The sequence below is a fragment of the Sapajus apella genome, unplaced genomic scaffold, assembly GCF_009761245.1.
Source record: "Sapajus apella isolate SASKATOON/1434 unplaced genomic scaffold, GSC_monkey_1.0 scaffold14, whole genome shotgun sequence".
Taxonomy (NCBI): Eukaryota; Metazoa; Chordata; class Mammalia; order Primates; family Cebidae; genus Sapajus; species Sapajus apella.
In genome coordinates, this window is record NW_022436954.1 from 19565618 (window position 1) to 19590211 (window position 24594).

The following is a 24594-nucleotide window of genomic DNA, read 5'->3' on the forward strand; positions in this document are numbered from 1 at the left end:
CCCAGATTCTTGCTTAATTCCACTTCCATGTGGAATATTTATCTAATATTTTATTAGATAAATTATTTATCTATTATTACTGCCCATCTTCACCTACTTGAATGTAAGCTCTATGCCTGTCTTGCTCATCACTGTATTCCCTTAAAAAAACTAATGTATAAATTAATAATCTACAGTAGCAAAAACTGCAAACTCAAATACCTATAGGAGCCATGAAGGTCATGAAAGTGAGTAAATCAGGCAATTTCTAGCTAATATGGAAATGAAGGCCCAATACAACAACAGCTTACTGTTTTTCAAGAGATACCTGAGACACAATCTTCTAAATAAAATCTTCCAATTGTTTAATGATGGTAAATTATGCTGTTTTTTTTTTTTTAATTTAAATTCTACGCAAGCCAAAGATACCATATCTGTGAGCCAGATACATATACAGGCTACCACTTGTTAACTTCTCACCTATAGTAAATCTTCCAAGTTTAAACTTACTAGGTGCTATAGATGATTCTAAAGATGATTATAAGTCATCCCATTCCACATGCTCTTTTGCAATGGGAATTTGCCATTCGTCCCTTCAAGGGATGGAATCTATTTTCTCTTCCTTATATATGTGACTTGATTTGACTGACTTGCTTATGGAAAGTGCCAAACAATCTACAATACGTAGCATTGGTTTTGGGACCTGATGGCTGGCAGAGGCTGAAAAAGTTGAAAGTCAGTTGTTAGCAAAGGCCAGAAGAGCCATGAGAAAATTGCTATTAGATGCAGGAAAGAGAGTGACTCAAGTTACATAGTGGTGGAATGTTTGGCAAGACTGTTGCCTGCAATAATATTTACCTAATTTAATAATTACGTAAGATAGAATATTTACTTAATTAACTTACCAACTGGCTAAAGATATTTCCAGGTAGAACATTGAAAGTTAAGTGCCAATTGGCTTCTTCTAGCTGCATATGATAAAGTAAGGGAAGAGAGAAATAAACGAAAGAAGGACCTGTTTAATTTTTTTTAATTGTATTTTAGGTTTTGGGGTACATGTGAAGAACATGCAAGACTGTTGCATAGGTACACACATTGCAGCGTGATTTGCTGCCTTCCTCCCCTTCACCTGTATCTGGCCTGTTTAATTTTTAAGCAGAATTTAGAGGAAGTAGAGACGGCCCAAGACAGCCTCTGCAAGTGGCAAAAGATCTGAAATTTAAAAATGGTCTCTGGGTGGATATGAAATCAGAGGTTGTCCATAAGATCTTTTGTTGAGACCTTGTAAATATAGACTCTTCTCATCTATACAAAGGGACTTCTAAGAATCTTATTGACCTTTTCCTTCAATAGACAGATCCAAAGTAAAGACAGTTCTGTCCTGGAAAAGAATAATGAATGTGGCTTTTGGGACATAGAATCAATCCCTAATAACATTCATGGAAAACTCTCAAAGTTTTAAAGAAAACTAGAGTACTAAAAGTACCATCAGTTTGGACTAAAAGAGAAAGAAACAGTTCAAAATGGGAGAAATAAAATATCTGTGGGTTCCCAACTTCGCATAAGTAAGAAGCAGGTTGGAAAGCTACTCAGCTACAAATAGGTCCTATTTCTTATGAAAAATAAAAGAGGAGGAGAAAGCCAAGAACCCAAAGGGTAGAGCTAACAATCTTACAAAACCATGTACTAAGGAACAACTCTCAAGGAGCAGAACTGGGCACTATTTAAGGTATATTTTGACACGTGGTAAGAGACTAGTAACAGGTGCCCAGATGAATTTCAAAATTGCTATGGAACAGTGCTTCTAATTCTTCTTCTTTTTAAATGGGAGTGTCTACTATAGTTTTCTTGCCCCTGTCTCACCAGTGTATGTTGACTAGGAGACAGAGGCAGATAACTTATCTTTTTGTTCACAGATTTCTAGATCTAAAGAAGCTGTACTGGAAGCCAGGCGCAGTGACTCATGCCTGTAATCCAAGCACTTTGGGAGGCTGAGGTGGGCAGATCATGAGGCCAGGAGTTTGAGGCCAGTCCAGCCAACATGGTGAAACCCCATCTTTACTAAAAATATGGCTGGATGTGGTGGTGGGCACCTGTGTAATCCCAGCTACTTGGGAGGCTGAGGCAAGACAATAATTTGAACTCAGGAGAAGGAGGCTGCAGTGAGCCAAGATCGCGCCACTACACTCCAGCCTGGGTGAGCAAAACTGTCTCAGAAAGAAAGAAAGAAAAAAAAGAAGTTGTCCTGGAGCAACTGTGCCTAAGAAATCTCATATGCATCTGGACTTTAGTTAGATGAAAAGATACTAGACTCCAGGTGGATGCCTTAATGGGATAAGACTTCCAAGAGAGGAGTAAAGTCTATTCTGCATATGGAAGAAATGTGAATTGTTATGTTCAGAGGGCAGACTGTAGCAGCCTGTTTCCAAAGATCAGCTCCATCAATACCTTCCATCTCATGCCACTTTGCTATAGGAACTTGACTTTCTCCCATCAAAAGGTAGAATCTTTTCCCTTCCACTTAAATCTGAGCTGGTCCTCTGACTTGCTTTGACCAGCAGAATTTGGTAGAACTGGCTGAGTGCAGGGGCTCACGCCTGTAATCCCAGCGCTTCGAGAAGCCAAGGCAAGCGGATTGCTTGAGGCCAGGAGTTTGAGACCGGCCTGAGCAACATAGTGAAAACCCATCTCTACTAAAAATACAAAAATGAGCTGGGTGTGGTGGCACGTGCCTCTAATCCCAGCTTGCTGGGAGGCTGAGGTACGAGAATTGCTTAAACCTAGGAGGTGGAGGTTGCAGTGAGCCGAGATGGTGCCACTACACTCCATCCTGGGCGACAGAGCAAGACTCTGTCTCCAAAAAAAAAAAAAGAGTATGTTAGAACTGACAGTCTATAACTTTCAGATCAAAGCCTTAAGATAGCTTACAACTTCTGTTTTTATCTTGGAACAATCTCAGTACCATGTAAGGAAGCTCAACCTAGTCTAGTGAATAATGAGAGACCATTGGAGAGGCCACATGGAAGAAAACTGAGGCTTCCTTGGCCGGGCACGGTGGCTCAAGCCTGTAATCCCAGCACTTTGGGAGGCCGAGGCGGGTGGATCACGAGGTCAAGAAATCGAGACCATCCTGGTCAACATGGTGAAACCCCGTCTCTATTAAAAATACAAAAAATTAGCTGGGCATGGCGGTGCGTGCCTGTAATCCCAGCTACTCAGGAGGCTGAGGCAGGAGAATTGCCTGAACCCAGGAGGCGGAGGTTGCGGTGAGCCGAGATCGTGCCATTGCACTCCAGCCTGGGTAACATGAGTGAAACTCTGTCTCAAAAAAAAAAAAAAATAAGAAAGAAAACTGAGGCTTCCCAGGTAACAACTAGTATTAAGGCCCCAGGCATGGAGGTGAGGCCATCACGAACCCTCTAGCCCCAGCCAATACCATGTGGAATAGAAAAAAGTTGTCTCTAATAAGCTTTGTCCGAATTCTTGATCCACAAAATCATAAGCAATAATATGGTTATTTTTTTGTCACTAACTTTTAGGAAAGTTTGTTATATAGCAATATGTATCTGAGACACTGGAGAAAAGCCTAGTCTGAATAATGGAAATGCGTTAATTCTTGAATTTTTAAAAAGCACATTTCTCATATGGTTTAAGCATTCACAGTGACTTTTAGGATAACAGCCTAGGATTCATTCCTTCATATATCAAATATTTACTGAGCTTCTAATATATGTCAGATACTGTTCTAGGCCCTGGGAAAACAGTGAATTAAAGCCCTTATGGAATTGATATTCCAGTAAGAGGAACAAAAACAGGCCTCTAAGGATCTGCTTTAATAAGTAAGATGATTTCTTATTAGCACATCAATATTTTAAGTTAGTGTTTGCCAAATAACTAAATCTAGTCTTAACTTTCTCCTTGAAATCGTTACTTGGATGCTTTATCACTGTACCAGGAGCTATTTTTAGCCCAGCCTTTCTTCAGACTGAGCTAGAAAAAAAACAAGGTCAAAATGATATAAGACCACTAGTAAATTTTGTGCACCTTCTATGTACTTCTATTGAGCACACAGAAGGTTCAGGGACCTTCTATGTACTAAATTTATTCTGATTTGGAATACCAGCACCTTCACACCTTTGCTCCACCAGCACCTTCACACCTTTGCTCCACCAGCACCTTCACACCTTTGCTCCTGGCATAGCCTCTTCTGGAGCACCCTTCCCCTGCCTCCTTCACCCAGGAAACTCCTGACTCCCTCAGGTCTCACCACCATGCCAGATGTTTCTCCTTCTTCCACTGCATCCTATGCACCTATATCTCTTATCCTATTGAGTATACTATAATAATTTCTTGTTTCTTTGTTTAATTGTCCGGACTAGATTGTTAATTCCTTTGAGGAGAAACTGTTACTTCATTCCTAACCTAGAAATCTACATGAACAGGAAGTGATCAGTAAATGTGAAATGAATGAGCCTTAAAACCTTGATTAAATCATGGTTCTCTTGTCTGTAAAATGGAGCTAATATTCCAAGAAGATGAAATTGCAATAACCTGGCAAATTATAAAGCATTATTCAAGTATTTTATCATTAATTACCAGACATAAGCACAAATTGCCTCTTTATCATACCCAAGTTTACCCTCAAAGTAGGAAGACTTGCTACACTTAAGGACATTCAGAAAAGCATACCAACTTCCAAATAAAATTCCTATGCAGTAGACATAAGTTCTGGTTTGTGGTTGCTTTTGTTTTGTTTTCATCAGTCCCTCCATTTTGCAGTCACCTGTTGTATGATGCTCTCTGCATTTTAACTCAAAAGCACAAGAGAAAACCTCAGGGTTTGAGATACATCCAAAGGGCCAATTCTTTTCACATAAATCTGTCTATCTGGAAACAAGGTGTTTGCATGTTATAATACCCAGGCAGGTTTATAAAAGTTCAAAGGACTGCACAGATACACATATGTACCATCAGAGTCATAATTCAATCCCCGATACATCTAACACCTAGCAGAAGGACTTAAAGTCAATGCAGTCCAAGCTGGTAGCCACCAGACACATGTCACTATTAATTTAATTTTTAATTAAAATAACACAAAATTAAAAATTCAGTTCATCAGTAACACTGTCCACATTTCAAGCTCTCAATAGCTGGTGACTACCAAATTGTACAGTGTAGATATAGAATATTTCCAGTACCATAAAAAGTTCTGTTGGATAACACTGCCTTCAATGAGTAAAACATAGGTTTCATATCAAATTACTGAGAGAATTTTTCTAATATGATTCTCTGCCTGCAGTAATGAAAACAGTTGTGATATTTCTGAAGAAATGTTAAACAAAGGGTAGTCTGGAAATACATCACTTTTTCATAGGTTGAACATAATGTAAAAGTTTACATTAACATTCACTCTTTGAAGTGACTAATACTCCAATTAAGAATAATTCATTTTGTTTAGCAAAGTTTTCTCACTATAACACAGAACTTTTGTTAACGTTGTGAACTCAAAATCTCTGAGAGAGGTCTCACTCAATTTAGAAAATTAATTTTGCCAAGGTTAAGCATGTACCCGTGACACAGCCTCAGAGGCTCTACCCCAAGGCAGTTGGGGTACAGCTGGCTTTCACACATCTTAGGAAGACATAGTTCACCAATCAATACATGTAAGATTTACACTGGTTAGATATGGAAAGGGAGGACAACTCGGTAGGAGAGAGGGGTTTCCAAGTCATAGGTAGATTTAAACATATTCTGACTGGCAATTGGTTGAAAGAGTTATTATCAGTAGAAAAAAAAAAGTCTGGGTTAAGATAAGGGGTTCTGGAGACCAAGGGAGTATTTTTGTTTTGTTTGTGTTTTTTTGTTTTGTTTTGTCCAGACTCTGTGGCCAGGCTGGAGTGCAATGGCACGATCTCGGCTCACTGCAACCTCCACCTCCCAGGTTCAAGCAATTCTCCTGCCTCAGCCTCCTGAGTAGCTAGGACTACAGGCATGCGCCACCACGCCCAGATAATTTTCGTATTTTTAGTAAAGATGGGGTTTCACCATGTTAGCCAGAGTGGTCTCAATCTCTTGACCTCGTGATCCATCCGCCTTGGCCTCCCAAAGTGCTGGGATTACAGGTGTGAGCCACCACGCCTGGTGGAGACCAAAGTTTTATCATACAGACGAAGCCTCCAAGTCGCAGGGTTCAGAGAAAATAGGTTGTAAATGTTTCTTAACAGACTTAAGGTCTGTGTTGATGTTAATGTCAGAGGGGTATAATAAGGCTTATCCAACCCCCAATTCATGGCCTGAATCAGTGTTTCAGGTTAAATTTTAGAGTGCCCTTGCTGATGAGGGAGTCTATTCAGATATCTGCGGGAGGTTAGGAGGCCCTTCAAATTTTATTTTTGCTTTACAATGTATATCTTTATCATCGCCATTTTTGGAGTTTGGGTTAAGTCAGCAATTTTCTAAAAGCTTCCCCATCTGAAAAGTGAAAAGGTTTTTCAAATTAATACATCACATTGTAGGCTGGGCGTGGTAGTTCATGCCTGTGATCCTAGCACTTTGGGAGGCCAAGGTGCACAGACTGTTTGGGCCCAGGAGTTTGAGACCAGCCTGGGCAACAAGGCAAAACCCGTCTCTACTAAAAATACAAAAATTAGTCGGGTGTGGTACACAGATGTAGTCACAGCTATGCAGGAGGCTGAGGGGGGAGGATCACTTAAGCTCGAGAGGTTGATGCTACAGTAAGCCATGATTGTACCATTGCACTCCAGCCTGGGCAATAGACAAGACTCTGTCTCAGAAACAAACAAACAAACAAACAAACAAGCAAACAAAAAAACATACTACAGTTTAAAAGTACTCTACCTGCTAAAAATATAAGAAGCATATATTACTCTAATAGCTAAATGTTAGTTCTGTAAAATCTAACTTTAGAATGTACTTTCTGAAATTTCTTTCTAAACATAAAATAAATATTTCTGCAAACATAACTAAATTTATAAAATAATACACTAATCCGGTACTAAGATTTATATTTTATATGCATAAGGTAGGTTCTTTTCTTTTGAAATATTAAACAAGCTTTCAAAAGCATGATTCAAAGTTAGTTTAGAGAAATCACACAAATTCAGTGGAATTTTCAAAGAGTTTCTAAGAACAATGGTAAACTATTTACCTACTTTTAAAAGAACAACAATGAGGCCAGGCATAGTGACTCACACCTGTAATCCCAGCACTTTGGGAGGAAAAGTCCAGTAGATCACTTGAGGTCAGAGTTCAAGACCAGCCTGGCCAACATGGTGAAACCCTACCTCTACTAAAAATACAAAACTTAGCCAGGCATGGTGGCGCATGCACCTGTAGTCCCACCTATTTGGGAAGCTGAGGCAGGAGAATTGCTTGAACCCAGGAGGTGGAGGTTGCAGTGAGCTGAGATCGTGCCACTGCACTCCGGCCTGAGCAACAGAGCAAGCTCCATCTCAAAAAAAAAAAAAAAAAAAAAAAAAACACTTAAGTATTTTTGCTCTAAGCTCTCTTGGGAGGGCAAAATATGTGTTTATTTTCAAATACTACATTAAAACCTCAAGGAAACTTCATTTTAATAAAAATAATCTTCAATATAAATCTTCAGGACATCTTTAGTGCTCATCAGCACCCTCTAGAGTCAATTATAGTTCAGAGTGAATCAGATCTTAAATTATTTAAAATAAAAATAAAATATAAATTATTTTTAAGGAACTTAAATCATATATCATCATTTCCCTTCAAGAATTTCAAAATTTATTACTAGAAATTCACATATCATGTTTTTTCTAAAAGTGAGTTCACTCTGGCAGTCTCTGTGCTATTTATGTGGTTTTGCAGAAGATGGTTATCCTTTTGAAAGTCTACCATGCAAGGATCCCTGCTTTAAAACCTATAAGTCACGTATTTTTATGTCTAATTGTCCTTTATATGCCTAAATTGTAAGAATCACTCTAACTGTAAAAAGGTTTGCAGAAGATTTGCTCCATTAAAAGAAGATAAAGAAGAAAACACATTCCTTGAGTATGTAGAAAACTTCAAATGACAACTCATTGTAAGGATAGTTGGCTCAGGTTTTTGTAAGGGTTAAGAAAATGAAAGCCTCTGTCTACTGTTTCTCAACTATCACCCACTATATTCTTTTAGGGAAACGGATCTCCAAATTGTCCCCAACACAAAACCATCAAGCCTCCTTTAACATTTCAGCTTCAACCGAGTGATCTAGTGCTCCCTACGTAGGACAGAAACACCAGCAGTTTAGCATCCCCTAACCCTGGCTCCATTCCCCAGCCCAGAGTTGCACACGTACCAGCCCATGTTCTGAACATTTGCCTCTGTAACCTTCTCAGGTGCTCAGTCACACGTAGTTACCATTCACAATGATGAAGCCCAGTGTTCGCCAAGAGATCAAGTTCAGGCCAAGTCACAGAATTCAAGCCAACTCTCTCTCTTTTTTATTCAAAAAAGGGGGAGAGTCATAGTCAGATCACAGTTTTCTGAGTGCTTTGAATATACAAGTAGCAGCAAAATGTTTCTTGTTTATAACCACTTAAGAGTATTTTTTGGTCTTTTCAAAAAGTTTAAAAAATTAAAAGTTATTACTTGAGTTCATTCCAGGGGAGAAAAAAATCCAATTACTCACCTCCTAATAGACTTGCCTAATGTTTCTGGTACATCCTACCAGAGTGGACAAAAAGGCTGCAAAGCATTGCATCAAAGACATTAAGTCAGAGAAGTGACAATATATCCTTCTTTAATTCATCAACAAACTCACAAAGAGGAAGACTTATGCATAATAGTCTTGCTTATGGGCAACGCCTGTAATCCCAACACTTTGGGAGGCCAAGGCAGGCAGATCACCTGAGGTCAGGAGTTATAGATCGGCATGGCCAACATGGCAAAACCCCGTCTCTACCAAAAATACAAAAATTAGCTGGACATGGTGGTGCACGCCTGTAATCCCAGCTACTCAGGAGGCTGAGGAACAACAATCACTTGAACCTGAGAGGCAGAGGTTGCAGGGAGCCCAGATCACACCACTGCACTCTAGCCTGGGTGACAGAGCAAGGCTCTGTCTCAAAAAAAAAAACAGTCTTGCTTACAAGGGGTGAAAACAACTTCTCTCTTTTATGTAGAAAATAGCTATGCAGCTTGAACTTTACCTGGCTGTGTTATATCCTCTCCTTTGCTGCATGTTACCTGAGCTATTTCACTGCCCTGTGTTTTCTCCACTGGAGGGCAGAGTTAGCTCAAAAAAAAGGGAATTTTGGTTTGTTCTATAGTTCCAGAAAAGGTATGGGCGAGAAAGAACGTTACAGTTGCTATTGGGAAGGATGTTTCAGTAATATTTTGGAATTTAATTTATCTCTGTTATCCTTGAAAACCATTATAAAAGATAATCACTAACTGGCTAATAGCCAAATATGCTCCAAATACTACTATCTATGAAGTATAAATAAAAGATGATGTGGAAAACAAGGAAGATAAAATACAATGGTAGAGATGATCCATTTTAGGCACACAGTAACCTAAAGAATACATACAAATAGAAATTCTCCTTTTCAACAATAGTACACCCAGCTGCTGCAGCCTCAGTAAGACATCTCCATGAAAATGTGGTGAACCATTTAGTTCTTTTGCAATGACAAAATTCATATGTTCAGCAAAAATGGGGTTATTTTTATTTTTTGCATAATCGTTTGAGTTGATCCAATGGGAGATGCAATTCAGCATTTCATTCACAGATGCCTTTTCTTTATAAACCTAATCAGTCCTAAGGGTGTAATGCAAAATATTTTCAGTATGTTTAGGAGAAAAATTAATAAAGAGATCCATATTTACTGCACTTCTAGATAAAGTCAATAAATGTATAGTTTTCAGAGAAGTAAGTAAAACAACAGCCTATTGTTGCTTTAAAATTGCTTTAGAATAAAACTGTCATTCATTTTCAGCTTACCAATAAGTAATGTGATTACCTCTAGGCTATTACCCAGAATATCAGGTTTTATTAGGTCAACTGACAAAATATAATAACTCATGCTATGGAACTGAAGGTTTGTATCCCCCCAAATTTGTATGTTGAAGCTTAAATCCCCAGTGTGATGGTATTTGGGGGCGTGGTCTTTGGGAGGTAATTATTAATGGGTTTAATGCCCTTACAAGAAGAGACATAAGCATGTGAAGATACCATGAAAGACAGCCATCTGCGAGCTGGAAGCGTGCCCTCACCAGACATCAGCAGCCTTGATCTTGGACTTCCCAGCCTCCAGAATTGTAAGAAATAAATTTGTTTTGTTTCAGCCATCCAGTCTATAGTATTCTGTCCTAGCAGCCCAAAGTGACCAAGACAACTTAGTTTTTGTTACAGACAGTCCACTTTAATTTCTGTAAGGTAAAAAGTGGGCCAAAAATAACGGGTGACATTAAGTCTTCAAAAAAAATTATCCTAAACATCATGTATATTTAAACAAATTATGCATGTTATTTTAGAAGTGATTCACTAAAGAAAACATAATTCTACAAAATTCAGTGGCAACCAGACCCATCGCTAAGAGAAGAGGAAATTCCATTTGCCTGGTAAGACACTTGATAACTCCCAATACTTCTCCCTACTTATTTAAATTGTGACTATCTCTCAGAAGCGTATTCTAGGCAAAGGGATAAATTAGTACAACGTTTTTGCTGTAAATACACAAGAAATAGCAAGGAGGACAGTATAGCTGGAGTAAAGAAATTTCATCCAGGTCTCAGTCTAAATGTCAACTTAATGAGAAAATCTTCCTCAACCACCATCCTATGTAAAAAAGCAGGGATACAAACTTCCTCTTCATCTTCCTCTATTATTCTAACATCTACTTTATTTTTCTTCCAATTACATTTTACCACCAAACTTAGCAAATGTTTGCTTACTGCCCATCTTTCCTCATTAAACCACAAGCTCCATGAGAGCAAAGATTTTGCCCATTTTGTTCACTGCTACACCCCTAGACACTGCAAAGTGTCTGACATACCAGAGGTGATCAATTATTTATTGAATCAATTAAATAAAAGAATAACTATGGGAGTATGTGGAGAACCTAAGAATAGATGACATAACTTCCCTGATATTACATCTTACCCTTGATGATCTATCTATGGTATACGTCATATCCCTGATATGAGGCATCAGTACCAAATAAGGGGCAGAAATGATAGTAATATAAAAATATAACAAAAAATAGAAAAAGAGGCATAAAAATTCCAAAATTAAAACCAGTAATAATAGCTTTCCTATTTTTCTTGTACTTGCCTTTGGCCCATTAGCAAAGAATCAAGATTCTTTTACTAGTCAGCATAATACTGTACCTTAAATAAAGGAAGAGTCATCTTTCCAAGATCCAATGAGTATTTGAGTGCTTCTCCTATAAAACTATAAAGCAGGAAAAGAATGCACACCCCCCAACCCCCACAACACACACACACACGCACACACACACACCCCTCTCTTCATTCACAGGGTAAAGCTTGACTAAGTTACTGAATCTCTTTTATCAGAAAGGATACTCCCACACAAAAAGGCAGCTTCCCTTGAACCCTAAGCAACAGTGCATGACTAGAGTCTTCACAGACTGAGAGGATTCATTTCTTTTTTTCTGTTTTGATACAGAGTCTCATTCTGTTGCCCAGGCTGGAGTATAGTGGTGTGGTCTTGGCTCATTGCAACCTCCACCTCCCAGGTTCAAGTGATCCTTCTGCCTTAGCCTCCCAAGTAGCTGGGATTACAAGCTTGCATCACCATGACTGGCTAATTTTTGTATTTTTAATAGAGATGAGGTTTCACCATCTTGGCCAGGCTGGTCTCTAACTCCTGACCTCAAGTGATCTGCCCACCTTGGCCTCCCAAAGTGCTGGGATTACAGGCATTAGCCATCGTACCCAGCCTGAGGATTTTATTAACCTAGAATCTTTTTAGACTTAGGCCTTATATTATTTCTATTAAATAATATCTATCTTCTTTTTAAAAGCAATATTTATACACACACATCAGGATCTCCTGGTTCTTAAAGTCTACATCAGTAAGGACATACCACCACCCACCACCAGGGATACAAAGTAAAGTCCATGTCCCTGAGTTTCATACATCTTTGCTCCAGCTTTTCAGTGACCCAGATGGTACATTTCCCCACCATTTTTATCTTAAAAATGAAGAAATTTAGGCCAGGCACGGTGGCTCATGCCTGTAATCCCAACACTTTGGGAGGCCAAGGCAGGCAGATCACGAGGTCAGGAGATTGAAACTACCCTGGTCAACATGGTGAAACCCCGTCTCTACTAAAATACAAAAAATTAGCCGGGCATGGTGGCTCACCACCTGGAGTCCCAGCTACTCGGGAGGCTGGAGATGGGGAATCACTATGAACCCAGGAGGTGGAGGTTGCAGTGAGCCGAGACTGAGCCACTGCACTTCAGCCTGGCAACAGAGCAAGACTCTGTCTCAAAATAAATAAATAAATAAATTAATTAATTAATTTACCAGCCTGGGCAATACAGTGAAACCCCATCTCTACAAAAAATACAAAAATTAACCAGGAGGGATGGCATGCACCTGTAGTCCCAACTACTAGAGAGGCTGAGGTAGGAAGGATTATTTGGGCCAGGGTGCTCAAGACTGCAGTGAGTGTGCCACTGCATTCCAGCCTGGGTGATGGAGCAAGACCCTATCTCAAAAAAAAAAAAGAGAGAGCGAGAGAGAAAAAAGAAATTTAAATGCCATTGAATCTGTAACCTCATACTTCCCAAACAAGTAACATCTGAAATGGATTTCACAACCTTTATACTAATACATTAACATGGAAAAGTGGCAGATTTAAGACTATACCCCCAGGATAATGAATACAATTGGCTTTTCATTGGCTTTGGAACATAATGAGAGAGAAATATGCATTAAGGACAATAACATATCTGCCTCACTTCATAGCCAGTCCTGATTCTTTTCAATCCCCCAGATTACCAGGTACTTGCTAAAAATGCAGTAACTAAAATAGCCAGTCCTGATTCTTTTCAAATTCAGTTTAACTACTTTGAGCCACAGTCCCCCAGATTACCAGGTACTTGCTAAAAATGCAGTAACTAAAAGCAAAGCATCCTAAGAAACTTACTGCAAGTTAACTGAAAAGCCAAAAAAAAAAAAAAAAAAAAGCCAATATTCCTGAATCATTTGTTAATAGTTCTCAAAGAATAACAGCAATAAGACAATTATCACATATCTCTACTCTTTGGTTTTATAAACTACACACCTGGGCACTAAAATAATTTAATGACCTGATATGGACAAGAACTCAATATCCAGCATAATCAGGAATAAGAGTTTATTCAGTGAGACTTGCAACCAGCAGCCATTTCCCATACAAAAGTCGTCTCCTTTCATCCATTTCTGTATTCAAATGAATAGCAATAAATTAAGTTCACCCAAAACCCACAGGACTTTAAATCAATTATAAAATTTCATTTGAAACAAGAAAATTTCCCTCCTTTTCTACTGAATCTGTAGCTTGGGATGGTTTCAGCTGAAACTAACAGATATAGCCTGAAAAAACAGAATTTGTTATCTCAAAATAACAGGAAACATTAAGGCACTTCCAGAGTGGGCAAAATGAGTGGGTCAGGGACAGCATCAAGATCCCAGAAGCGTTCCACCTTCTTCTCTGTGATCCTCAGTGTGCTGGTTCTTTTTCCAGTTTGTTCCATCTGGTCATCAAGGTGACTGCAGGTATCCCATCCTCACATAATAACACCCTTCCTTCTGCCTCGGCCTCCCAAAGTGCTGGGTCTACAGGCGTGAGCCACCATGCCCAGCCAATAAAGATAATTTTTAAAAACCCATCTGGGCCGGGTGCAGTAGTTCACTATTACAAACCAAGCTCTGGTATCGAGAAGATATTTGGCTAAAAAGCCTTCATGGATAATCCACTGTTTTCTTCTAGGGCTAGTCCAGTGTTTCCCAGAATGCATGATCTTTTGAGACAGTCTCACTCTGTCTCCCAAGCTCAAGCGATTCTCCTGCCTCAGCCTCCTGAGCTGCTGGGATTATAATCAGGCATGTGCCACCACTCCTAATTTTTGTATTTTCTGTAGGGATGAGGTTTCACCACGTTGGCCAGGCTGGTTGAGAACTCTTGACTTGCAATGATCCAAACACCTTGGTCACCCAAAGTGCTAGCATTATAGGTGTCAGCCACCGCACCTGGCCCCCAAAATGTATGACCTTAAGAATCATCATATCTGTTTAAAAATACATGCTCCTGTGCTCTTTTCTTACAGATTTTGATTCTGTAGCTCTGTAGCAAAGCCCTAGAATATAATAACAAGCACATTGGATTGATTCATATGATCCAGATGAGTTTGAATACTGCCATGATATAAACAGACCCTTTTCTCTTTTGAGACAGGATCATGCTCTGTCACCCAGGCTTGAGTGCAGTGGTGCAATCACAGCTCACTGCACCCTCAACCTCCTGGGCTCAAACAATCCTCCCACCTCAGCCATCTGAGTACTAGAAATACAGACACGTACCGCCATGATGCCTAGCTAATATTTTTCCTTTTTTTTTTTTTTTTGCCCTGCCTTATCTCCAACTCCTGGTTCAAGCAATCCTCCTACCTCAGCTTCTCAAAGTACTGGAATTACAGGCATGAGCCACCATACCTGGCCAACCTTTCACTTTCAAGCAATATTTGAGAAACCCTCCAACTTATAAGCTCTTGTGCAAGTATTCAAATGGCCTTAAAAATCACCTTTATTCAGCAACTTTGTCAGTAAATTAGAAAGAACATGTTGCCTAGACTCAGAAAACCTAGATCCAATTTCATCTGCTACTCACTAGCTGTGCAACCCTTCTATCAGTCACTGCATCTCCATCTGGTCTTGGTATATTACATGGAAATAACAAAACCAACCCTAACCTGCCTCATAGGGTTGTTACGGAAATAATTCAAGAATACTTGAAAAGGGCTTTGGAAATTAAAATGTCACCATTACAGTAGCATTTTATTAAATCAACCTGCTCTGATTCAGAATGTGTGAATGTTGTTGTCTAGTCCAATGTGGCTTTTTTTTCTTCACATTATCTATAAGGAGATCATCACCTGCTTACACATGACAGGCAGTAATAAGCACTGGAACATACAGATAAGAAGTAGCTTCCTGCTCCACAGCAAAATTATAAGATTGGATGAGCAAGATCAGGGGAGCCTGTCTTCTGTATAAGTACTGCTTCTACAGGACTAGAGTCTCAGGTACCAGTAAAGCAAAGCTGGCAATATTCCTACTGGAAGTTAGCTTGGTTATGAGCAGTTAATGCCAGTCATTACAGTAAAATCAATTGGAAGAATAAGTGTTCTACAGACTAGGAATATTAAAGGATTTTTTTAAACTGGTATTTAAATTTCTAAAAAATATTATATTCTTTTTTGGCCACCTTGAGGAACATATACTAAATGCAATATTTCCCTGGCAATTAAGTGTCATCAACATAATCAGTAGTTTGGGGCAAAAGCACAGATGAGACTCTAAATAAGAGATATTAGATCAATTAACTTAGCTTGCACTACTATATACAATGAACAAATGCTCCCCAGTCTTAACGTCTATGTAGGGTGTACCAAGAGCATGGCACAATGGTGTGTCCTCAAGGGCTAAAAAGGTACATGTCATTCTTTAAGAATTCAGGCTCCTGTACAGAGAGGGCTGTTTCTTGCCTCATACTAGTTTCAGGAATGAAGTCCAGTTCTGCCAGCATCCTCATCATTACCACTAATCACCTCTGCTTTTCCTCCTCACCACTTTTATCTAATTCAACCCTGACAAATCTCTTCCACTTTGCTGTCAGAGCCTGCTGTCCATCACTCCTATCATTGCTTTTAATCAATCTACCACAGATGGATCCACCACTTCTGCCCTTTGCCACTGAACTGTCTGGCTTAGCCATTCTCTAACTGGATGCATAAGCTTGGGCAAGTCATTACCTTTTCCAGCCGTATTTCCCTAATAACTGAAATGAAGAGGTTGCTAACATCCCTTCCAGTTCTGCTATTCTACCATTATTCTCTTCAGCCTCCTAAGGATTTTTTTCATTTTCTCAAGTTTTTTCACAGAATGGCTAAGCTTGTGTAAAGACTGTCAACCAACTATAGTATTCATTTATTTCCATGAAGCAAATAAACTATATACTCAATGTTCTATGGTTAACTTTATAGCAGTTTCTGGTTCCATACACTTACCATCCAATGTCTTTACTATCAAAGAGATTTTCCAGGGAATTTGATTCAGAGTCTTCAACAATTCAAAATGACTCGTAATTCCAGAAGGTATGGACTTATTGTATCACATTTTCAAAATTAAAAACTACACTTTGGTCAACATATCCTAGAGTTTAATTTTTCACAAATTAGTCTTACCAATTAGTGAGGCTATACTAAAATTTTAATTGGAGAAATCTCTCTTAGTAAAGGAAAATCTACTCGCAACAATTTTGTAAAGATTTGGAAATTCATAATAAATATACTACCAAATTTATATTAAATGTGGCAGAGTGTTCAGTTCCCTGTAACAATTTCCCAATGCCACAGATGAAGAAAGGTTAGCCTGTTACCAATACTATTCAAATACATCATTTTAATCTCAGTGCATTATGAGTATGACAGCCCTGCTATCGTAACTCTTTAACCAGTCTTTGTCTAACCAGCCTTGGTTTATTTTCAATCTAGCTTTAGATGTATAGTACTTGAGGTTTCAGAAGAGAAAAAACAGTGTACAAATTATTTTGCAAAGTAAGACAAAAAATAGAAAACTAATGCAAAACACCTGACCCCCAATTGAAATACAGCAGAACCTCAAGGAAAAAAAGCATTCATTCATGAAATATTATAGTACAAATATACTTTTGAGCAAATAAAGTGATACATGTACATATATATGTATATACACACACATGACTAATAAGGTAAACTGTGAAAAAGCCCACCAGAATGAATAAAAGTACTATTAGCGTTCCAAAAGTGCACAATCACTACCATCTAGAGAGCTCTCAGCACAAAAAGTCACAACTGACACTTTGAAACATGAGTAGAATTTCACAACAACTGACACTTTGAAACATGAGTAGAATTTCACAAACAGGAAGAATGTGGAATATGAGAAAGGGCACCTCAAGCAGAGTGAGGCCAACATTCAACAACCACCAAAACCTACTAAATGCCTCTGCACAAGCAAGGCCTTGGAGGCTACAAGAAGCGGGAAAGCACAGGCATGTATGGGACACAGGAAGTGATCTAGGATGCATCCAAGGAAGGGTGCAAAGGACATGACTTCAGAAACAGACACAAGGTCAAGATCAAAAGGGCTAAGGAGCTTGATGTTTGCATAGACATTATGAAACTTCTGACATTTTTGCGTAAGGTGTAAGGAAAGGGTAACTCGATTGAAGGTTTCACCGGTAGATTAAACTTGCGCCATAGCAAGTGTAAGATTTGGTCGAGAGGCAATATATTAGGAGAACATAGAGGAAAATATGGATGCAAGAGACTATTTGGCAATTTCCTGTCTAGAGGTGCAAAGGAAAATATGATTCTAAGACTTAGAGATGAGGGAACAAACTGGCCACCTGATGCATCTGGGCACTGACACAATTTATTTGGTCCACAGAGTAAACCTGAGAAATTTGCATCAACTCTAAACAATTAAGAAACTTTCTGTGTGAAAATCTAGATTTGGGCTGCTGGTGAAGATCTGAGAGGACTGTGTCAGTGTTGCTTAAGGGTGACACTAGAGACCATGCCTGGTGACCTGGACAGTGTCCTGACATGCATTACACCTGGTCCACTTCACTCATTTACTTTACCTGCCTGTGGCATCAGAATTTGCCATCTTTGATTTGAAGTACTGTGACTAGCAAGATGAGGACGTAATTAGCAAAAACAAGGAAGTCCAGAACAGGCTGGGGAGAGTAGAAAAGCTAAATTACAGTCATGCTAAAATTGACAACTTTGATACTCATCTAGAAGGGAATATGCAGAAAGTCTTCAGATATTTGAGGAAAAGTCGGGAAAATTTTATGTGGATAAAATAAGATTCACCCCATCAGATAATACCTGCTAGCATTTCTATAGTATTTACTATTAAAATGTCAGGTACTGTTCTCAGTAGTCTAAGTATTCCCCACCTATTAAATCAGCCCCATTTAATCAGTATTTCAAATCTATAATTATCCCAATTTTACAGATGAGGAAACTGAGGCACACAGAAATTAAGGTGATATCACTGTAACCAGCTGAGCTGGGATTCAAAAGTAGGCAATCTAGTTCCAGAATCTGTATTAGGAGGACTTCTTCCTGAAGTTAGTCTATATTTTTAGATTACATAATTTCATTTTTAGGGGTTAGAAAACTGCTAATATTTGTTAGATTTGTGGCTGATAAGAGAATGTAGAAAGAGAAGATAATTCACAAAAATCATTACCCCTTAATCATATAAAGACTGGAAGCCAGACACTGCTGGGACACATGCCTATAGTCCCAGCAACTCAGAAGGCTGAGGCAGGAGAACTATAGAAACAAATGATGCTCTTAAATAAATGTCACTTAATATCCATAAAAACACATCAAGGACTATACTAGAACCTCACTTACACCTCATTTAACTGTCAGAATAATCCTGAAAAGTATCATCCCCCTAAAAAATGAAAGAAGTTATGTTCAGAGGTTAACTATTTTTGCCTAAGGTCAACCAGCTTGGTAACAGCACAACTTGCCCAACTGACTCCAAAGCCAATCTGTTTGTTAGCTATACTGTTTCTCAATGTAATACTCTTGAGAGGCACCAATTGTTCAAGTTCTTAAACTGTTTAGCCCTTCCTCCCTTCCACAATGACTAGGTTATTTAAATGGAAATAACTTCACGAAATGGTGGCAAAGGTAACTTTCCAGAAACTGGATAGTTTTCCTGGAACTGCCAGTTAGAGATAGGGCAAACACATTGTTCGGCTAGACAAAAATCAACAAATAAAACAAAGCATTCTTTCTGATACAAATTTGTGGCAAGCTTCTCAACTACCACACCATGGTATTACGGAGTTACCACGACAAAGCAATAATCTAGTTTCAGGGTTTCAACAACCTCCATCACTCAGTTCCTGTAAGAGGGGCACTTCCCATACCACACTGATAGATTTTTCTCCCAGAGAGAAATGGTCTCTGAGAGATGATAACCAAAAAGTGCACAGAAGTGGCATCCCTTACAAAAAGTGTAAATTCTCATTTTATTTTACTTATTTAATTTTTTTTTTTTTTAAAGACAGAGTGTCATTCTGTTGCCCACGTTGGAGTGCAGTGGTGCGATCTTGGCTCCATGCAACCTCTGCCTACCGGGTTCACGCAATTCTGGTGCCTCAGCCTCCCAAGTAGCAGGGACTACAGGTGTGCACCACGACAGGTGTACATCAGCTAATTTTCGTATTTTTAGTAGAGATGTGGTTTTAGCATGTTGGCCAGGCTGGTCTGAAACTCCTGGCCTCAAGTGATCCACCCGCCTCAGCCTCCCAAAGTGTTGGAATTAAAGACACGAGCTACTGTACCCGGCCAATTGTCATTTTAAAAAGGGAATTTTAACTGAGGTTATCTGAATACCTCACACTGGCCTATCTCTGTGTGACAATGTTTTCCCAAAGAGGGTTGGCAATAACTTTAAGGAAGTCACAGAAACAAGAAATTCTGCTTACAGCTTCGAACTCAACAGTGTTACCTTTCTGCTTAAAATGACCTCCACTGCTTTCCACTACTCCTAAGATAAAGGCTACCCCCGCTTGTTACCCTTCCTGCCTCTCCAGTCCCATGACACTCATGTCTGACCTTTCCTGGCTCCAGTCACTCAGCCCTCGTTTCATGAGGGCCCTGACCTTCCCTGCCCTAGGAATTGAGCTGCTATTCCTTCTGCCAAGAATGTTCTTCCATCTGCCCTACCTGCCACTCCAGCTCGTTCACTTGCTCTCACCCACCAGATCTCAGCTAAGTCATCGCTTATCCTGGGCAGCTCTAGAACCTTCCCTCACAAACTCTCATAGGACCAAGAACATCCCGATCCCACCACTTACCACAGCACAATTTATTCATTTGATTACTGTTTGCCATCCCCCTGCTATTATAAGGTCTATAGTTGACACTCAACAGTATTTGCAGTGGAGAAACAGGCAAATGAATAGTATTATGTCACTCTCCCCCAAGCCCAGTAAGGGTTCTGTTCACCCTGCCTCCCTAACCTTAATCTCAATCCATCCCTGATGACATGCATGTGAATTGCTACATTTTGCTAAGAGTGACAAGAAGGGAAATGAAATAAAGGACACACTATTTTAAAAATATACATTTAACTTATCCTTATCTACAAATAGCTTTTAATGGCACTGAAACTGGGCTATTCAAATCCATTTACCCATGCATTCTAAACTTAAAAATTTTGTTATCTAAATCTTCTGACATATTTTTTTGAAACTGAAAGAAATAAATTGTCCTCAATTCAACCAACCAAAATCAACAACAACAACAAAAATTAGTTTTTTGGTTTTTTTTTTTTTTGGGGACGGAGTTTCGCTCTTGTTACCCAGGCTGGAGTGCAATGGCGCGATCTCGGCTCACCGCAACCTCCGCCTCCTGGGTTCAGGCAATTCTCCTGCCTCAGCCTCCTGGGTCGCTGGGATTACAGGCACGCACCACCATACCCAGCTAATTTTTTGTATTTTTAGTAGAGACGGGGTTTCACCTTGTTGACCAGGATGGTCTCGATCTCTTGACCTCGTGATCCACCCGCCTCGGCCTCCCAAAGTGCTGGGATTACAGGCTTGAGCCACCGCGCCCAGCTTAAAAATTAGTTTTAAAGCTCAACACTCAGTTGCAAGTAGCAATGGTAATCTCAGTTATCTGACAATGTAGTCACCCAGATATCAACTTCTTTTTATTTAATCTTATCCTGGCAATTAGCTCAGGTAATCAGAGCACAGTGCTACTAAGGCTAATAATACTATTAATGATAACAAATTACCAAACACTTGTGTACTATCTGTTTCACAGAGAATGAGTATTCTCATTGACCCTTCACAACAAGCCTATGAAATCTGTAGGGAAGCTAGAATTCAAGTCTAGGTTTGGGTCTCCAAGTTCAGGTTTGACCTCTAAATAGGAAGGTTAGTGTTGCACAGAAAGAAAGAACAGAAATAAATAAATAAATAAATAAAAACAAACCAGGGCAGGAGCAATAGGGGCAGGTGGGAAGGGGAGTGAGGGAAGAAGATACACAGAGAATATAGATTCAAGATCTCTAATCCCGGGAAACCTCCCTTTTTAGTTTTCCTCCAAATGAGATAAAGGTATGCTTCTAGGTCCAATCCTTCAGTTGCCTCTGTTTCCTCTTATGTAGACTCCAGCACTAGTACTTGAAGGCTGCCCTGCCAACTCTAATCTAGAGAACTTGTTACATTTAGGCACACAGACTCCCTTTTGGGAGCCAAAGGGCAGAATGAACAAATATTCAAAAACATTTATGACTAAGTTTGTTTCTCTGCCTTCCCTCACCTCCCCTGCCTTTGTGAAAAGTATAACCTATGTAATGACTGCTGTGATCAACATCAGCTCACCAGTAAGTACAGTTATCTATATCCTAACATTAGAATGTCAACAGCAAGAATATGACATTTACCAAGCTGGACCTCCAGGGAGTCACTAAATCCATTCAAGAATGCCAGAGCGATAGAAAATAGCATTCGAAGTCAACCCCCGCCGTTCTGATGACTGTCAAACCCTTTGCTTTGTTAAGCACCTTAGTAACTTTCCAACATTTTCTCATATGACAACAGGATTCATGGTTGCAAATCTGAAGAAAACCCCAAGCTACTTGATCCTAAAATGTGCCAACTATTCTGCAATGCTTCCAGAAAAATCACGAATGTGCAAATTTGAAATTGTGCCTTCTTTTCGTCTGAGATTTTTCTTAAAAACAAACCAAAAATTTAAATTTTAAAAAGTTAAAGTGTGTCTTCAATCAAAAAACTTTTAATAAAATTTGTAGATATAAAGAAATCTACTCCCAAGTACTCATCCAGTCTGTAGGCCAATCACCAACATACAGTGTATGTATATTGCAGAACAAATGACTTGGTTTTAAATCTTGACTCTGCAACTCAATACCTATGAAACCGTAGTCAATGAAAGCAATTTACTTAAGCCTCTGATTCTTCCTCTATCCACTGGGGAAAATGGAGCACAGCTCAAAGAGGTTAAAAAGTAATCTCAAGTTCCTGGCACATTTCCAGCATCCATTCAATAAATGATAGTTACTAATATTTCTTCTGGGTTGTCAATTAAATAACTAACATTTCATATATAATTCTTCAAGTCATGTGCTATCACAAACTCTTGTTAAAGAAAGCCACCTACTATTAACGAGCTCTAGTTGCACAAGTATTCTTCAGTCATTTGACGTTAACCCTGTGCAGTTAACCAATGTGAAAATAGAAACTGATGTCGCCTGTGATTTTGAGAATCCTTTGATTCTTGAGCATGGCTAAGCAAAGCATGTTTTCATGAATAGTTTCTCCAAAGGAGAACCACACCATTCCATGTCATTTTTAAGTCCTCACTATCTACTGAATTAGGAGAACTGTGGAATACTACAAAGCCAAATGGGTTCCATCAGCAACCCGAAGTGACAACATCTTAGGAACTTGCTAATGTAATCGTGCAGAGGGCAAAACAAAGGGTTGAAGACTTTTTGTGAAATCTAACCTTACTCCACAGAACCGAATATTCTTCAGCAATAAAGTACAGATTCCACAGTAGATGAAACTTGGAAAACATATGCAAAAATCAAAGAAGCCACTCACCAAAAAAAAAAAACCTATTGTATGATTCCATTTATATGAAATATTTAGAACAGGCAAACCTACATAGACAGAAAGTAGATTGGTGGTTGACTAGGGCTGGAGCAGGTAGAGGTCAGGGAGTGAGGCCTAATGGGTACGGTGTTTCTTCTAAGGAAGATAAAAATGTTCTGAAACTAGATTTGACGATGTTTGCACAACCCTGTAAAGTTAAGTAAAAATCTTGAATTGTACACTTTAAATGGGCAAATTGTATGGTGTATTGATAATATCTCAATAAAGTTGTTTGTAAAAATCTAACTCACTGATTAGTGAATCCTTTATTCTTCACTGCATGGAAAGATAACCTCTTCATTAAAAACTAAAAATAAGTGCTCAGAGTGCTGTCTTATGTTTAAAGTTATAAAATATCTTGACTTTGGAAGTCTACTTACCTTGCCTTTGCATCTATCGTCTCCACTTTATTTCAACAGCAATCATTTTAGATGAACTCCAGTAATGGAAACTACTCAAATACATGCAAAATATATTTATGCTCAAATCACATTCTACAGATTACATTTTTTATTGCTGTACAGCAGTGACTGTTCTTTCCTTTATTTAGCACAAACTGACCACTTATCAGTCTTCTTTTGATTATTTGCTACATTGACCTTCGAACAACTGAAACTCTACATTCACAGGATCTCCTTTGTTCTCCTAAGAAATCCAGGAAATATTCGTTGACAGACAAAGGAGTCTTACTACTAAACTGACTAAACCCACCTGCTAGGGGTGTAGGGAACACAGGGGATTCACCAGAGTGGGAATATTACTGGTGAGAACCAGGAAAAAGAGATGGCCCAGCTCTTGATCAGGAGATAGGGATAAATTACAGTATGGGCCTAGTAATGGACAGTCTTTTTTTTTTTTTTTTTTTTTTTGAGATGGAGTTTTGCTCTTGTTGCCCAGGCTGGAGCACAATGGCTCGATCTCAGCTTGCTGCAACCTCTGCCTTCCAGGTTCAAGTGATTCTCCTGCCTTAGCCTCCCGAGTAGCTGGGATTACAGATGCCCACCACCACAACCAGCTAATTTTTGTATTTTCAGTAGAAACGGGATTTCATCATGTTGGCCAGACTGGTCTCGAATTCCTGACCTCAGATGATCTGCCCGCCTCGGCCTCCCAAAGTGCTGGGATTACAGGCGTGAGCCACCGAGGCCTGCCTAGACAGTCTTAAAAGCCTAACAACACTAAGGAATCTGTTATCTGGAATATTTTTACTAATTGCGAAGCATAACTGTACTTCAAGTTTTTTTCAGTTTTTATTCCTAAGTTTAGAAGAGCCAATTTGTGAGAAAAGACAAAAAGCGAGAATCCACAATTTCTGCCCCTCAGATCCTAAAATCTAAGGCAGAGAGATTAAACATACGCACATGAAGATACTCACATGGAGAGACTAAGAATATCAAGAATAAAAATATACTATCAATTCAACATTACTAATATGGAATACTTAAAATATTTAATTGGTTATAAAAAGAAAAATATTAAATATTAGTACTAGAAAGTAGTCCCAGTTACTCAAGAAGCTGATGTGGGAGGATCACTTGAACCCATGAGTTTGAGGCTGCAGTTAGCTATGATCACACCACCACACCACTGACCTACAGGCTGGGCAACAGAGTGAGACCGTGTCTCAAAAAAAAAAAAAAAA

The 24594-nt window shown here is 39.1% G+C and overlaps 1 protein-coding gene and 1 long non-coding RNA gene across 5 annotated transcripts in view; both read right to left on the minus strand.

Moving 5' to 3' along the window:
- Window positions 1-24594, minus strand: part of HSD17B12 (hydroxysteroid 17-beta dehydrogenase 12) — a 164056-nt gene that overhangs the window by 136245 nt on the left and 3217 nt on the right. The window lies entirely within an intron of this gene.
- On the minus strand, window positions 9687-19366 carry LOC116555095. Its single transcript, XR_004270366.1, has 2 exons — window positions 16963-19366; window positions 9687-11475 (listed from the first exon to the last, which is right to left on the minus strand). It is a non-coding gene; the product is annotated as an uncharacterized LOC116555095 (long non-coding RNA).